Below are 14057 nucleotides of genomic sequence, written 5' to 3'. Positions count from 1 at the left end.
CGCAACGAGGACCCTGTATTCTGCTGCCTACAGGAAACACAACCTCAGAGACAAAGACAGACACTACCTCAGAGTGAAAGGCTGGAAAACAACTTTCCAAGCAAATGGTCAGAAGAAGCAAGCTGGAGTAGCCATTCTAATATCAAAAAAAATCAATTTTCAATTAAAAGTCATCAAAAAAGATAAGGAAGGACACTTCATATTCATCAAAGGAAAAATCCACCAAGATGAACTCTCAATCCTAAATAACTATGCCCCAAATACAAGGGCACCTACATACGTAAAAGAAACCTTACTAAAGCTCAAAACACACATTGCACCTCACACAATAATAAAGGGAGATTTCAACGCCCCACTCTCATCAATGGACTAATCATGGAAACAGAAATTACACAGAGACGTAGACAGACTAAGAGAAGTCATGAGCCAAATGGACTTAACAGATATTTATAGAACATTCTATCCTAAAGCAAAAGGATATACCTTCTTCTCAGCTCCTCATGGTACTTTCTCCAAAATTGACCATATAGTTGGTCAAAAAACGGGCCTCAACAGGTACAGAAAGATAGAAATAATCCCATGTGTGCTATCAGACCACCACGGCCTAAAACTGGTCTTCAAAAACAATAAGGGAAGAATGACCACATATACGTGGAAATTGAACAATGCTCTACTCAATGATAACCTAGTCAAGGAAGAAATAAAGAAAGAAATTAAAAACTTTTTAGAATTTAATGAAAATGAAGATACAACATACCCAAACTTATGGGACACAATGAAAGCTGTGCTAAGAGGAAAACTCATAGCGCTGAGTGCCTGCAGAAAGAAACAGGAAAGAGCATATGTCAGCAGCTTGACAGCACACCTAAAAGCTCTAGAGCAAAAAGAAGCAAATACACCCAGGAGGAGTAGAAGGCAGGAAATAATCAAACTCAGAGCTGAAATCAACCAAGTAGAAACAAAAAGGACCATAGAAAGTATCAACAGAACCAAAAGTTGGTTCTTTGAGAAAATCAACAAGATAGATAAACCCTTAGCCAGACTAACGAGAGGACACTGAGAGTGTGTCTAAATTAACAAAATCAGAAATGAAAAGGGAGACATAACTACAGATTCAGAGGAAATTCAAAAAATCATCAGATCTTACTATAAAAGCCTATATTCAACTAAACTTGAAAATCTACAGGAAATGGACAAGTTCCTAGACAAATATCAGGTACCGAAGTTAAATCAGGAACAGATAAACCAGATAAACAACCCCATAACTCCAAAGGAGATAGAAGCAGTCATTAAGGGTCTCCCAACCAAAAACAGCCCAGGTCCAGATGGGTTTAGTGCAGAATTCTATCAAACCTTCATAGAAGAACTCATACCAATATTATCCAAACTATTCCACAAAATTGAAACAGATGGATCACTCCCGAATTCCTTCTATGAAGCCACAATTACTCTTATACCTAAACCACACAAAGACCCAACAAAGAAAGATAACCTCAGAACAATTTCCCTTATGAATATCGACGCAAAAATACTCAATAAAATTCTGACAAACCGAATCCAAGAGCACATCAAAACAATCATCCACCATGATCAAGTAGGCTTCATCCCAGGCATGCAGGGATGGTTTAATATACGGAAAACCATCAACGTGATCCATTATATAAACAAACTGACAGAACAAAAACCACATGATCATTTCATTAGATGGTGAGAAAGCATTTGACAAAATTCAACACCCCTTCATGATAAAAGTCATGGAAAGAATAGGAATTCAAGGCCCATACCTAAACATAGTAAAAGCCATATACAGCAAACCAGTTGCTAACATTAAACTAAATGGAGAGAAACTTGAAGCAATCCCACTAAAATCAGGGACTAGACAAGGCTGCCCACTCTCTCAATACTTATTAAATATAGTTCTTGAAGTTCTAGTCAGAGCAATCAGACAACAAAAGGATTTGGTCAAGGGGATACAGATCGGAAAAGAAGAAGTCAAAATATCACTATTTGCAGATGATATGATAGTTTATTTAAGTGATCCCAAAAGTTCCACCAGAGAACTACTAAAGCTGATAAACAACTTCAGTAAAGTGGCTGGGTATAAAATTAACTCAAATAAATCAGTAGCCTTCCTCTACACAAAAGAGAAACAAGCCGAGAAAGGAATTAGGGAAACGACACCCTTCATAATAGACCCAAATAATATAAAGTACCTCGGTGTGACTTTAACAAAGCAAGTAAAAGATCTGTACAATAAGAACTTCAAGACACTGAAGAAAGAAACTGAAGAAGACCTCAGAAGATGGAACGATCTCCCATGCTCATGGATTGCCAGGATTAATATAGTAAAAATGGCCATTTTACCAAAAGCGATCTACAGATTCAATGCAATCCCCATCAAAATACCAATCCAGTTCTTCAAAGAGTTAGACAGAACAATTTGCAAATTCATCTGGAATAACAAAAAACCCAGGATAGCTAAAAGTATCCTCAACAATAAAAGGACTTCAGGGGGAATCACTATCCCTGAACTCAAGCAGTATTACAGAGTAATAGTGATAAAAACTGCATGGTATTGGTACAGAACAGACAGATAGACCAATGGAATAGAATTGAAGACCCAGAAATGAACCCACATGCCTATGGTCACTTGATTTTTGACAAAGGAGCCAAAACCATCAAATGGAAAAAAGATAGCATTTTCAGCAAATGGTGCTGGTTCAACTGGAGGTCAACATGTAGAAGAATGCAGATCGATCCATGCTTATCACCCTGTACAAAGCTTAAGTCCAAGTGGATCAAGGACCTCCACATCAAACCTAATACACGCAAACTAATAGAAGAAAAACTAGGGAAGCATCTGGAACACATGGGCACTGGAAAAAATTTCCTGAACAAAACACCAATGGCTTATGCTCTAAGATCAAGAATGGACAAATGGGATGTCATAAAACTGCAAAGCTTCTGTAAGGCAAAGGACCCTGTGGTTAGGACAAAACGGCAACCAACAGATTGGGAAAAGATCTTTACCAATCCTACAGCAGATAGAGGCCTTATATCCAAAATATACAAAGAACTCAAGAAGTTAGACCGCAGGGAGACAAATAACACTATTAAAACATGGGGTTCAGAGCTAAACAAAGAATTCACAGCTGAGGAATGCCGAAGGGCTGAGAAACACCTAAAGAAATGTTCAACATCTTTAGTCATAAGGGAAATGCAAATCAAAACAACCCTGAGATTTCACCTCACACCAGTGAGAATGGCTAAGATCAAAAACTCAGGTGACAGCAGATGCTGGCGAGGATGCGGAGAAAGAGGAACACTCCTCCATTGTTGGTGGGATTGCAGACTGGTACAACCATTCTGGAAATCAGTCTGGAGGTTCCTCAGAAAATTGGACATTGAACTGCCTGAGGATCCAGCTATACCTCTCTTGGGCATATACCCAAAAGATGCCCTAAATATAACAAAGACACGTGCTCCACTATGTTCATCACAGCCTTATTTATAATAGCCAGAAGCTGGAAAGAACCCAGATGCCCTTCAACAGAGGAATAGATACAGAAAATGTGGTACATCTACACAATGGAATATTACTCAGCAATCAAAAACAATGACTTCATGAAATTTATAGGCAAATGGTTGGAAGTGGAAAATATCATCCTGAGTGAGGTAACCCAATCACAGAAAAACACACATGGCATGCACTCATTGATAAGTGGCTATTAGAACAAAACCTTGAATTACTCTAGATGCAATCCACGGACCACATGAAGCTAAAAAAAAGAAACGATGAATAAAATACAGATGCTTCCATTCCTTCTTAAAATGGGATAACAAAAATATCCATAGGAGGAGGCAAAGTTTAGAGCAGAGACTGAAGGAACAGCCATTCAGAGCCTGGACCACATGTGGCCCATACATATACAGCCACCAAAACTAGATTAGACTGATGAAGCTAAGAAGTGTGTGATGACAGGAACCGGATATAGATGTCCCCTGAGAGACACAACCAGAGCATGTGAAATGCAGAGGTGAACACTAGCAGCAAACTACTGAACTGAGAACAGGACCCCCTTTCACGAATTAGAGAAAGGACTGAAAGAGCTGAACGTGCTTGCAACCCCATAAGAACAACAATGCCAGAGATTGCCAGGGACTAAACCACTACCCAAAGACTATATATGGACCCAGGGCTCCAACTGTATATGTATCAGAGAATACACTTGTTGGTCACCAGTGGAAGGGGAAGCCCTTGGTCCTAACCTGGTTGGACCCCCAGCTCAGGGGAATGTAGGGGTGGGTTGTAAGGGGGTGGATTCGTGGAGGGAGACCCTTACAGGGAAGGGGGAGGGCATTGGGTGTTTATGGACAGGAAACTGGGAAAGGGAATAACATTTGAAATGTTAAATAAAGAAATATATCCAATATAAAAGAAGAAGAAAAATAAGAAAAAGTTAAAGGAGGGGGAGGAGGAGCAGGAGGAGGAGCAGCAGTAGCAGCAGCAGCAGGAGCAACCTAAGCAGAAGCAGAAGATGCAGCCAAAGCAGCACCTGATGCAGCAGGCCAAGCCACAGCCGAAGAAATCGACACCGAAGCTGTCGATGCGGCTGAAGCCGCCGAAGCCAACGAAGTCGATGCTGAAACCACCGAACCCGAAGCTGACCAAGAAGCCAACGCCGAAGCCAAAGCCGAAGCCGAAGCCGAAGCTGAAGCCAAAGCCGAGGCAGAGGCCGAGGCCGAGGCCAAAGCCGAAGACAAAGCCTAAGCTGAAGGCGAGGCCGAGGCTGCCAAAGAAGCTGTCGAAGCTGATGCGGCCTAAGCTGATGTGCCGGAAGTCGATGCTGACCAAGCCAGTGCCCACGAAGCCGATGCCGCTGAAGCCGATGGGGCCGAAGCTGCCTAAGTCGAAGCCGAAACTGAAGCTGAAGCCGAAGAAGAAGGGAAAGAAGAAGTGAAAGAAGAAGGCGAAGACAAAGCCAAGAAGAAGGGAAAGAAGCAAAAGAAGCCGAAGCCAAGGAGCCAACAAAGCCTAAGAAGCCGACGAAGCCGACAACTTCTAGGAAGAAGACGAAGACAAAGAAGACTGAGGAGGAGTAGGAGGAGGAGGAGGAGGAGGAGGAGGAGGAGGAGGAGGAGGAAGATTAGGAGGAGGAGGAGTAGGAGGAGGAGGATTAGGAGGAGGAGGATTAGGAGGAGGACGAGGATCACAGGAAGCGGGGGGAGGGGGGAGAGGGGAGGGTGAAGAGGAGAAGGAGGGGTAGGAAGAGACGACAACGATGAAGACAACGAAGACAACGACTAAGAAGAAGGTGAAGGAGAAGACAGAGTATAGAAGGCTAATATGCAATGTGTACAAAGAAACTCAGAAGTTTTGACTGCAGAGAATCAAATAACTCTAGTACAAAATGAGGTGCAGAGCTAAACAAAGAATTCTAAACTGAGGAATATCAAATGGCCCTGAAGTACCTAAGGAACTATTAAACATCCTTAATCATCAGCAAAAATCAAACTAAGAAAATGCTGAGATTTGACCCCACTCCAGTCAGAATGGCTAAGAACAAAATCTAAGGTGACAACAAATGTTGACGAGGATGAGGAGAAAAGAGGAACACTCCTCCACTGTAGGTGGGATTGCAACTCTGGAAATTAGTTTGTAAGTTCCTCAGAATTCGGACATAGTACTACCTGAGGACCTAGCTATACAGCCTCCTGGGCATATACCCAAAAGGGGCGCCAACATATAACAAGGACACATACTCAGTTACATTCATAGCACCCTTACTTGTAATTGCCAGGGCTGGAAAGAACCCAGATGTCCCGCCATCTACAGAGTACACTGACAGACCCATGTCTTCAGGTGCATATGTAGCAGAGGACGGCCTTGTTGAGCACCAATGGGAGGAGAAGCCTTTGGTCTTGCCAAGGCTCTATCCTCTCCACAATGTAAGGGAATGCTAAGACAGGGAGGTAGGAAGGGGTGAGTATATGGGTGGGGGAAAACCCTCAGGGGGAGGGGCGATGAAATAGGGGTTCATGGATGGCAAAATAGGAAAGGGGATAACATTTGAAATGGAAATGAAAAATATCAAATAAAAATCCCCCCCAAGAAAATAATGAAGGGCTGTGGTGGTTGGTAAAGCTCAATTGGTAAAACTTTTGCCTTGAAAACCCGACTGTAGATGTGGTGATAAGGGGATCCCCAAAGCTACTTGCCTGCAAGTGTGAATATCAGTGCACTCCAAAGTAGTAAATCAATCACACCAGGGATGTGGGTGAGTGAGGTTTGTCTCCAGAACAGAGGGACCAGGGGTGGAACCCACAGGGAGGCCTGATGACCTGAGTTCAGTCCTCAGAAGCCACAATGTGGCAGAACAGAACTGTCAGTTGGCTCTGTCCTCTGACCAGTACACACTTAGCTCCACATATGTGGGGGACAAGAAACTGAGAGGAAGACAATGGGAATCACTGACCTTCACATGTATATCAGTGCAAAATCAACAGAACAGAAGGTCCTCACTCCCCTTCTGTGAGGGGAACATGGTCACAGTTCCTGTTCAATATGTCTTTTATCCATTAGCAAACAGGTAATGTTAATCTAATATTCATTATTGATATTGCCCTAAAGTTGACAATTTGTCTTATGATTAATTTTCCAGTGCTGTCTATTAACATTAATGCGCTATATATTAAGAAAGTCTTCATAGAATCAGGGGTTGTGGAGGGGGGATGGGAGAGGCAAGAAAGGGGATAACATTTGAAATGTAAATACATAAAATATCCAATAAAAAAGAAAAAAGAACAAAAATAACAAAAACAGGAAAAACAAAAAAAAAATCTAGATAGGGGGCTTGGCAGTGACCAGCTCTAGTTTTGGTTTGAATAACACTCAGTTCTGATTGCTAAGACACACAGGGCAGCTCACAACTGTCTGCTGGGGAACCAGCACCAGGTTCTACCACACATGGTACACAGAAAATACACAGAGGCAAAACAATTGTGTGTGTGTGTGTGTGTGTGTGTGTGTGTGTGTTTGCCCACGTGCATGTGTGTGTCTGTATCTGTGTACCTTTTTGTATGTTTACACAACTTAAGTTATACATAAAAATAAAATTAGGTAGTTTCATTAAGGCGTAGGAGCTGCTGTCCCACAGGGTGGAGGTCTCATATGACTAAGAGCATTCAGCAGGTATAGACTCAGGAGTCCCCAGGCTTGGGCTCTGTCTTCAAATCATGGGTCACCTGGTACCCATCATGAAAAGGATGCTTAGGGATCCTGAAGAGAGACAAGCAGCTAGGGAGACCAGCAGAACGCCTTGACTTGCTGTTTGGCAAATGGTGCTGCAGAGACTTGTGAGATTGCCTGGGCTCTGTTAATGTTTTGGGGTTTTGCTTTGGTTTGGTGTTTTGAGCCAGGGTTTCTCTGTAGACCAGGCTGCCCACAAAGTGAGATTCTATCTCAGAAGTAGTAAGTTACCTTGCCAGAGACGGTGTCATCTGCTTCAGATGTCTTCTGTGAGCCCTTGTAGAAAGGTTGATGACTGATTTATGTGATGCTCCAGAGCTGTTTGTAATGAGGCAGGAAAACAGGGGATGTATGTGAGGGCTGCCTTTGCTCCTTGTGTATCACAGGCCAAATCCTTCCTTCCTAAACTCCAGACTTGCGCGCTGCCCCTTTACCTCTTGAGAAGATGAAGTCCTTGTGGAGATGACCGCAGCTCCATCCTGCAGTTGCTGGTTCTGACAGACAGCCCCGTGAGACCACAAAGCCCTTAAGGATCGGGCTTGTTCTGGAAGTCCGCTAATGTGGGGTCCACCCACACTGGACAGACTAGACGGAGCAAGTCTCACAACCGCCATCTTGGTGAATGCCCGCATCAGCTCCAGGAAGCGGAAGTACATGGATGGGGGGGAGGAGTCCTCCAGCACTTGTTAGAATGGACAGTCTCAAAACGCCCCAAGCATGTCCAGGCCACTTCTCTTTACATTTCCATGTGGACTTTGTGACCTCTGTCTCAATACTTTTCTCCTAGGCATGATTTTTTAATACATGTATGTTATTTTATACTTATCTATTTTCCCACTACTGTCACTACCAGTCACCTTAAAAGGCAATAATACACATATTCCAAAAACCCTGTAGGTTTCTTCTACACTTCTCTCAGCCAACAAAAGCATGAATGCCAAGTTTAACAGTTTAACATATGTGGCCAAATTTTAAAAAATGAAAATAATTAAATATATGAATATATAAATATATATATGAATATGTGAATATATAAATATATATATATAAATCTGTGTGTGTGTGTGTGTGTGTGTGTGTGTGTGTGTGTGTGTGTGTGCGCGCGCGCGCGCGCACAGAGGGAATATATATGGAGCCAAACTAACAGAGGACACAAGGCTCCACCTAGACATCTTGTGTCACACAATTTCACCTCCAGTAACAGGAATGGGTAACAAACTGCTGAGTCCTTAACCATAGGGTCCTATAGGAAGCCTCAACTGTCACAGGCTTGTGTCAAGACTATTGGTTGGTCTACACAATCTGATGTTCAGGACTGATTTCTGATGGTAACACTTCTGTCATCACAGTGGGAGAGGTTGAGCCGGGGTCTAACTAGACTCTTCACCCTACTAACCAGAGTTCATAATACTGGAAGGTACCCTGTCTGCTACTGGAGGGCAAAGGTAATCCTCAATATCTGTCACCTACAAACCCTGCAACCTACAACGACACCTACATGGAAGCCCAAAAGCATCTTCAAATCTAATTCCAGGTGATCTAGACCCCTCTTATGTCTTCACAGGCCTGGACATTCACACAGTGCACACACATATACATAGGCAAATCATTCACACGTAGGAAATAACCATAATGTTTCAATAATAATAGGTTCACATGTATGTAGTAAACTTATGTGCTAAGTTCATTACTTACAAGCATACAATCTATTAGTGCTTTCTTAGTATTTTATTAAAATTATGCCCCTATCACCCTATTGGTTTTCAAAAAAAAATTATCTTTCACCAAAAAACCTGTGGCCATTACAAGCTACTCTTTATTCCTCCACAGCCTACCCCCTATTAAATTTTTAGGTACCACTTCCAACTATTGATGATAGAAGTATGAACTTCAAATATAGAACCTTAAAACCAGGTTGTGTACAGCACCAGTGCCTTTGCAATAGCCCATAATATAAATGGTTTTCTGAGGGGCCCTTTGATTAATGAGGAAACAGGCTGGAACCCAATCTAACTTCTACTTCAGGTTTCTCATTCTGCTAGCGTTTGTTGTTGCTGCTACTGTCTTATTGATTGATTGATTTTTTTTGTGTCTGGTTTTTGAGGTATTTGTTGGATTTGATTGAATGAGTGAGTGAGAGAGAGAGGGTGAGTGAGTTATTTCCAGAATGAAGGTGCGTGTGTGCATGTGCGTTTGCGTGCTTGTGTGTGTGTGTGTGTGTGTGTGTGTGTGTGTGTGTGTGTATGTGTGTGTAGCAGCATTGGCTGTCCTGAATCTAGCTCTGTAGACCAGACTGGCCTTAAACTCATGGAGAACTGCATGCCTCTGCTGCCTGAGTGATGCGATTAAAGGCATATGTCACCACCAACCACTTCATTCTAGGTATTTAATAGAAATGAAATCATCTAATATAACATTAACCCCTTTTTGGTCATTAGAATTTCTTCTTTCACAGAGTTTAATGTTTGTCATTTTTATTAATGTATTAGGATTAGTATCAATAAGTCTTGTCATTGCTAGAAACTAGTCCATTGTATTGATATGCCACACTTTGTTTACCTATTCATCACACTGTACTTCTTCGGGTTCCTCCCTTTTGTCATTTATAAGTTCTGTGCACATTCAGGTGCTTAAGACTGAACCATTTTATATTTATACTTCAAACAGTAATATAGAAGGTTGCTATTTCTCAGTTCCTTTACAGTCTCACATGTGCTCTTGCACTTTTAGACACTTCACAAGTGCTCTACCACTGACCTACACACTCAGCATATAAATATATATGAATATATATTGTTATATTATACTATATGTTACATAAATGATAAACATATAAAATATATTTCTCAACTGCACTCCCCTGCTCTATGAACTGAGCTACCAAACTCTCTACAAAACAACTAGATAGAATACTTGGAAAATAGGCTTTATACCAGGGAAGCAGCAATGTTCAGTTTACAAACACTCATCAAATTTATCTGCCATATAAAGAAACTGATAGAAAAAAATCAGGAATTGATGACAGAGTAGAGACTGAGGGAATGGCCAGTTAATTACTAGCCAAACTTGATACCCATCCGTGGGCAAGCACCAATCCTTGACATTTCATAATACTCTGTAACAGAGTATTTTATAACAATTGTAACAACTGCAGACAAGTGTTTAACATGGCTGTCCTCTGAGAGGCTCCACTGAACAGCTTACTCAGACTGATGCAGATATCCACAGCTAAACAGTGGGCAGAAGTTAAGGACTCATATACAAGATTCAGAAGAAGGATTGCAGCCCTCAAGGGGAATGAAACTCCATAGGCCATACAGCAGAGTTAACTAGACTTGACACTTTGGGCTCTCAGTGTCTGAACCATCAGCAAAAGAACACACAGGGGCTGGAGACAGGCCTCCCAGTACATGTGTGGCAGATGTGCAGCTCGATATTCATGTGTGTCCTGAACAACTGGAACAGGGGCTGGACCAAAAGCTGTTGCTTTTCTGGTTGCTATGTTCTTCTAGCTGGGCATCTTCGAATATATAAATGAAGTACTTGGAAATCTCTGGAGAAGTGTCTTGAAATCCATTGTCCACGCTGTCCTTTTACTGTTGAGTTATTAGACATCTTCATATATTCTGGACAAAGATTGCTACATCTATACCTTTACATAAACTTCTGGAAATATTTCAAACAGCAGGAAAAACACACTGGCTTCTTCTGGACACAAATGAATAAAGACATCAGGCCCTGGTGTCTTATACAATTATTGATTGTACTAAAAATTATTTACTTGCCTTAAAATATTGTGCTTGTCTTCACTGTTAGAGAGCTGCCTTCCATGTGTGAAGCAAACTCACACTACCTCTAAAGTACATGCACAGCCTTATGTGTTCCTTAATACTTTCTAATGTTTGATGTATTTAGAAAGGGACAGAAATATTAAAAACACTTATGTTTTTGAATGAAAAGAATGTTAATGAGAAGAAATTCGTAAAAAAGCATCCATTTAGATGATGCAGCACATAAGATCATTTTCCATCCAAGCCTGATGACCCTCAATCTTGGTAGGAGGATCAAACCTACTCTAAGACATTGCAGTCTCACCTCTACATATATGCATCATCACTTACACACACACACACACACACACACACACACACACACACACACATACACACATGCACATACACACACACACTCAGAGAGAGAGAGAGAGAGAGAGAGAGAGAGAGAGAGAGAGAGAGAGGAGTGGGGGGGGCAGTGCTTGCTCCCATGGTTTGCTGAACCTGTTTTCTTATACAATTGAGGCCCATCCACCCTGGAGTACCAACATCTAGGACCACCACCTACAATTACAGGGGACATTCTACATTAATCACAAGAAAATGACCCACAGACTTCCTTCAAGACAATGTGATGGAGAAGATACCTCTACTCTGATTCAGTCTTCCCAGATTATATGTAGATTTATGGAAAGTTCATTAAATTCAACCAGCACAACATCCTCCAAGGCTCAGGTACTGTTGTTGAAGAGGGAGTCAGAAATGATATAAGAACAAAATTTGGGGAGACGTGCTGTGAAACTAGGTCTTCTGGATGTGACAAAGTAATGACAGTCATGAATCCAATACAGGTGTTTTCCTGAAAACACCCTACACAAGAATGGGGCATCATGGGGCTGGGGATTTAGCTCAGTGATAGAGCGCTTGCCTAGCAAGCACAAGGCCCTGGGTTTGGTCCCCTGCTCTGAAAAAAAAAAAGAATGGGGCATCACCATCATCTCAGGTATTTGGAGTGGTTCATAAAGCCCCCATTAATGGCCACTTCTTGAGGGAGCAGGATAAAAGTTTTACAAAGGAAAGAAAGAAAGAAAGAAAGAAAGAAAGAAAGAAAGAAAGAAAGAAAGGGAGAGAGAGGGAGAGAGAGAGAGAGAGAGAGAGAGAGAGAGAGAGGGAGAGAGAGAGGAAGAAAGTTAGGTTTCAACTGTCTTTTCTCTTTGGCAACTAATAACACATGACTTGGTAATATGAGTAGTTTTTCAGAGTAGGGTTAAAGAGAGATTGTAGGGCGCCCTCCTGTGGTGAACAACGGTACTGCGCATGCGCAGGTTTTGCACCTGGAGTCAGTTAGCCGGGATGGTACCATGCTAGTGAGGTGATTCATTCTCCGCCAATCCCTGAAGGACAATTAGCCACAGCCTGTTGTGTATATAAGGCGAGTGCTTTGCCGCTCGAGGTCCCCGTATCAGCAAAGAGGTGGTCCTGCAATAAAGGTTGTTGAGAAGAATCCGACCGTGTTGCGTCTTCCTTGCTGGCCGAGGCAGGCAAGACAATTGGTGGCCTGTGCGGTGACCCGAGGACAATCTCGTGGATTCAGAACTCTGAAAGTTCAGGACGGTGACGTCAGTAAATTCCCGGATAAGGGACCATAAGGTTCTCTGGAGGTAAGCAGAGAAGATGAAAGCCTTGCTATAGAAACCGAAAGGTTTGTAAACTATGGCAATGTTGTTTCCAATGGATCCTTTGTGGATAGGGCTTGTACCTCTTTTTGTTTCCTTTTTTCTTTGTGTGGGATAGAGAAGCCACAGAGGGCAAGCTTAAGCCCTGACCAAAACCTCTTTGGCGAATGGTTCGTGCCTGCTTAGAGGATAAACGACGTGAGGAAGCCGTTAGAGCCATTAGGACAGGTCAGAGGGTCCTTGCAGAGCAACAAGAAAGTATGTCGGAGGGAGAAAAGTTCTCGAAAGAAAAAAAGAAAAGAAAAGGAGATAAAAGGAACAGAGAGAAGGTAGAGATAAAAAAAAAAGAGGATAATCAGAACCAGGAAACAAATAAGATATATTCTTCTTTAAAAGCCTTGACCTTAGAAATGTCAGATGATTCAGAGCTTAGTGAGGATGATGAGGCTGATCTCGAGGAAGAGTCTGCTCAGTGTGAGAGGGAGAGATATGATCCAGACTGGCCACACGCTAGTGCCACATGGCAACAAGGCGGACAATTAGACAAGAAAGCGGTTATACCAACAGCACCTCCGTATAACCCTCAATATAAAAGCATGGTGAAGCCTACAAAAGCTACTTCCTTTTGCCCAGAGGTGTGGAAAGAGATGGGATTAAGTTTTCCAGTGTTTCTGGATGCTAATGGGCATTGATATCATGAACGTGTTGACTTTAAGACTATAAAGAAATTGGCAGAATCGGTCAGAACCTATGGGGTGAGTGCAGCTTTTGTTGTGGCTCAAGTTGAGGCTATTGCTAGGTATTGCCTCACCTCTTGGGATTGGGGGAGTCTGGCTAAAGCCTGCCTCTCCTCAGGTCAATACTTAGATTGGAAATCTTATCTTTTTGAATATGCTAATACTCAGGCCACCATTAATCTAGCCTCAGGAGTAGACCCTCAGAGACATTGGGATGCTGACATTGCTATTGGGTCTAGGGAGATTCACTCTGCACCAGACTGGTTATCCAGAACAAGTATATAGTCAAATTAATGAAATAGCCATCAAGGCATGGAAAGCACTGCCTAATAGGGGTGCAGTCTTCGGGAACCTTACCAAGGTTCTGCAAGGACCCACAGAGCTGTTTTCAGACTTTGTAGCCTGCATGGTAGAGGCTGCTACCAAGATCTTCGGAGACCCTGATACAGCCATGCCTCTCATTAAGCAGCTAGTGTATGAGCAATGTACAAAAGAATGTAGGACTGCTATAAACCCATACTAACACAAAGGTTTAGAAATTTGGATGAAAGTCTGCAGGGAACTGGGAGGACCATTGACTAATGCTGGCCTAGCGGCAGCTGTGATACAGTTAGGAAAAACT

The sequence above is a fragment of the Rattus norvegicus genome, chromosome 16, assembly GCF_021556685.1.
Source record: "Rattus norvegicus strain SHRSP/BbbUtx chromosome 16, alternate assembly SHRSP_T2T, whole genome shotgun sequence".
In the NCBI taxonomy this organism is placed as follows: Eukaryota; Metazoa; Chordata; class Mammalia; order Rodentia; family Muridae; genus Rattus; species Rattus norvegicus.
Note: the sequence above shows the minus strand (reverse complement) of the source record.